Here is a 4,977-nt window from a genome sequence, read left to right on the forward strand (position 1 = left end):
ATAGGCTAAATATGTAAATGGATCTCCCATTTGACCCAATTTTATAATTTTTTCTATTTTTTATTATTTAATTTCAGTATCAATCAGTTCACTTCAGTTCAGTAGCATTCATTTCAGTTCAGTTCAGTAATTTATCATTACTTATAATTATAATTATTTTTTTCATTATTATTATTGTCATTATTATTAGAACCATTATTATTTTTATCAGATTTTTATTATAATTATTGCTATTTTTAAACGATTATATTATTATTTCAGTTTCACTAGAATTCAGTTCGGTTCAGTTTTTTCAGTTATAAAAAACAGAGTCTTAGTCTTCCAAAATTACGTATTTAATCCTCATATTTAGTACTTGCTGAATTACATATTCAATACCTTTCCTCCAATAAAGTGGTATTAGAGTCTAGCTTGTGAAAGTTCATTCTTTCATAAAATATTAAATTTCCTAAACTGAGTGCTTGATAGACCCTATAAAAAATGGCAGACAGTTCCAACAACATTTATTTCCACTACATTCAACTCACAAAAACCAATTATGCAAGCTGGTGCATTCGAATGAAGGCATTACTAAGTATTCAAGATGTTTGGGAAATCGTTGAAAAGGGCTACCAAGTTCCAACATACGAGTCACAGTTATCCTAGACAGAAAAAAAAAATATTTTGGAGAAAAATCGTAAAAATGATCAAAATGCACTTAACCTCATAAATCAAGGCTTGGATGAATTAATGTTAAAAAAGGTAGCTGAAGCTACCACGTCCAAACAGGCATGGAACATCCTACGTGTTTCTCTTGAAGGTGAAGAGAAAGTTAAAAAGGTTCGTTTGAAAATGCTGGGGGGAGAATTTCTGGGGGGAGAATTTGAGATGATGAGGATAAAGGAGACGGAGTTCCTATTGATTACTCATCTCGAGTAAAATATGTCATGAATCAAATGCAACAATATGGTGATAAAATTCAAGAGTCCGTAATTATTGAAAAAATTTTGCAATCACTACTACCAAAATTTGATTTTGTAGTGGTGGCAATTGAAGACTGCCCAACTAGCGCCTAGCTTTTTTTACATAGGACCTCTTGTTGACATGAGTCTGTGTCACATATAAGAGAAATAAGAAGGACTGAAAGGGTTATTAGCCAGTTCTGATAGTTATTTCTCTTATTTTAATGCTTATGGTTGTTGGATGTATTGTTTATTGTATTTCCTTTTCCTAAAGGTGGCTGAGGCTACTAGATAGTTTGTTATAACAGCTAGAAGGTAGTATAGCTGGTGTAACTGTTTCCCTTGTCTTATTCTTTACATAAGAGAATCTAATTGTACTAACTAAGGCATGTAAAAGATTAATGAAATCATCTTCTTCTTCCTCCTAAAATTCTTTCTTCTTTCTTCTCTCTTATCTCATTTTTCTTCTTCTTTTCTGATTATTCTTCAGTCGGAACTTTCTAGTTTTGACATTGGTATCAGAGCTTCGATTCTCGGCCAAAAAACTCTGTTGAATGGTCGGTAACGATCCAAAAACCAGAGCAGCGAAACAAACCGTAACCATGGACGTAATGGCACAATAAATCCAGGCATTAAACACAAAGTTGAAGGAGCATATAGAAGCTAACGCTGCTGATCTAGGTTCTTTGAAGGTGCAGTTCAACAAAGTTCATGTTGCTCAGGACTTGCGTTTGGATTCCATTCATTTGGAGCAATCCAAGACCCATCACACCATTGAAGAGATTGTGAAATATCTAACCCATTTAACCCAACTCGTCCAGAACAACCAGTCCTCCACCCCATCTCCAAAAACACCTCATCAACCATCTCAACCAACCAAAGAAAATGGTAGTTCATCCTTCATCTTTGTCAATACCCATAAGGGAGTCCTTGGACCCCATCCCAAATCTCACAACTCGGATTCAACTCCTAACCTTCCCTATCTCACTAAAATGCTTCCAAAGTGTAGCTTATCCTATTTCGACAGGCTGGAAGTAGAAGCCTGGATGAGTAAATATGAGAAGTATTTCCAACTCTTTGAAGTTATGGAGGAAAGGAAGGTAGATCTGGTAGGATTATATTTACAGGGTAAGGCAGAAAGGTGGTTTAAGAATTAGATAAAGGCTCAGACAGTGATTAATTGGGAAATATTTGTTGAGGCAATCCTCAAACGGTTCCAAGAAACGGAGACTGCAAATGTGGTAGAATAGTGGTCACGGTTGCAATAATCAACTACAGTTCTGAATTATCAGGAATAATTTGAAGAGCTCGGGTTGAAGATGGAGAAAATTCACCTAGGAAACAATGAGGCCTTCTATGTATCCAACTTCATAGCATGACTCAAACCCGAGCTTCGAACCGTTGTAAGATCTCATGAACCCAATGATATTTACTTTGCCTTTAAACAAGCTAAATATTAAGAGAATCATTTGAAAGAAGTCTTGGAAATCATGAAACCAAAACCCAGTTTTAAGCCAAACACTACATCAAGGGTTTGGCAACCCACACCATTATCCACCTATAAGCCATCACAATACCCACAAACACAGTCCTCAAACCCCTCCAATATGTTACAAAAGAACCATGTCCCAAAATAACTCGCCGACCAATTACCATATAAGAACATTCCAGGAGCTTATTGGAAATGTGGGGAAAATACTCCCGAGGACACCAATGTACGGTTAAGAAGCTCAATGTTTTTAATGTTGAAGAAATCCAGCCCGAGGAAGCAGAAATAGGGGAGTTAGTGGAGGATGTCCAGTCAAGGGAATTGGAGGAAAATATACTGGGGGGAGAATTTGAGATGATGAGGATAAAGGAGACGGAGTTCCTATTGATTACTCATCTCGAGTAAAATATGTCATGAATCAAATGCAACAATATGGTGATAAAATTCAAGAGTCCGTAATTATTGAAAAAATTTTGCAATCACTACTACCAAAATTTGATTTTGTAGTGGTGGCAATTGAAGACTGCCCAACTAGCGCCTAGCTTTTTTTACATAGGACCTCTTGTTGACATAAGTCTGTGTCACATATAAGAGAAATAAGAAGGACTGAAAGGGTTATTAGCCAGTTCTGATAGTTATTTCTCTTATTTTAATGCTTATGGTTGTTGGATGTATTGTTTATTGTATTTCCTTTTCCTAAAGGTGGCTGAGGCTACTAGATAGTTTGTTATAACAGCTAGAAGGTAGTATAGCTGGTGTAACTGTTTCCCTTGTCTTATTCTTTACATAAGAGAATCTAATTGTACTAACTAAGGCATGTAAAAGATTAATGAAATCATCTTCTTCTTCCTCCTAAAATTCTTTCTTCTTTCTTCTCTCTTATCTCATTTTTCTTCTTCTTTTCTGATTATTCTTCAGTCGGAACTTTCTAGTTTTGACATTGGTATCAGAGCTTCGATTCTCGGCCAAAAAACTCTGTTGAATGGTCGGTAACGATCCAAAAACCAGAGCAGCGAAACAAACCGTAACCATGGACGTAATGGCACAATAAATCCAGGCATTAAACACAAAGTTGAAGGAGCATATAGAAGCTAACGCTGCTGATCTAGGTTCTTTGAAGGTGCAGTTCAACAAAGTTCATGTTGCTCAGGACTTGCGTTTGGATTCCATTCATTTGGAGCAATCCAAGACCCATCACACCATTGAAGAGATTGTGAAATATCTAACCCATTTAACCCAACTCGTCCAGAACAACCAGTCCTCCACCCCATCTCCAAAAACACCTCATCAACCATCTCAACCAACCAAAGAAAATGGTAGTTCATCCTTCATCTTTGTCAATACCCATAAGGGAGTCCTTGGACCCCATCCCAAATCTCACAACTCGGATTCAACTCCTAACCTTCCCTATCTCACTAAAATGCTTCCAAAGTGTAGCTTATCCTATTTCGACAGGCTGGAAGTAGAAGCCTGGATGAGTAAATATGAGAAGTATTTCCAACTCTTTGAAGTTATGGAGGAAAGGAAGGTAGATCTGGTAGGATTATATTTACAGGGTAAGGCAGAAAGGTGGTTTTAAGAATTAGATAAAGGCTCAGACAGTGATTAATTGGGAAATATTTGTTGAGGCAATCCTCAAACGGTTCCAAGAAACGGAGACTGCAAATGTGGTAGAATAGTGGTCACGGTTGCAATAATCAACTACAGTTCTGAATTATCAGGAATAATTTGAAGAGCTCGGGTTGAAGATGGAGAAAATTCACCTAGGAAACAATGAGGCCTTCTATGTATCCAACTTCATAGCATGACTCAAACCCGAGCTTCGAACCGTTGTAAGATCTCATGAACCCAATGATATTTACTTTGCCTTTAAACAAGCTAAATATTAAGAGAATCATTTGAAAGAAGTCTTGGAAATCATGAAACCAAAACCCAGTTTTAAGCCAAACACTACATCAAGGGTTTGGCAACCCACACCATTATCCACCTATAAGCCATCACAATACCCACAAACACAGTCCTCAAACCCCTCCAATATGTTACAAAAGAACCATGTCCCAAAATAACTCGCCTACCAATTACCATATAAGAACATTCCAGGAGCTTGTTGGAAATGTGGGGAAAATACTCCCGAGGACACCAATGTACGGTTAAGAAGCTCAATGTTCTTAATGTTGAAGAAATCCAGCCCGAGGAAGCAGAAATAGGGGAGTTAGTGGAGGATGTCCAGTCAAGGGAATTGGAGGAAAATTTGGAAGAAGTTTCTCTCTCAATACATGCCATTGGCGGTGGTGTATCGGAGAATACTTTCATATTGAAATGGGTGGTCAACAAGAGGCAGATTCTAATCCTCATTGATAGCGGAAGCACTCATAGCTTCCTGGATCATAAATTAGCAATTGCAGAGAAACTACCATTGGTGCAAACTACACCTGTGGCAGTGATTGTAGCTGATGGGAGACAACTATTGGTTAACACCAAATGTGAAGATTGTACATGGTCAATGCAAGGAACGAAGTTTTCCTTTCCATTGAGGACACTAGAATT

This window comes from Euphorbia lathyris, chromosome 1 (genome assembly GCF_963576675.1).
Source record: "Euphorbia lathyris chromosome 1, ddEupLath1.1, whole genome shotgun sequence".
Taxonomy (NCBI): Eukaryota; Viridiplantae; Streptophyta; class Magnoliopsida; order Malpighiales; family Euphorbiaceae; genus Euphorbia; species Euphorbia lathyris.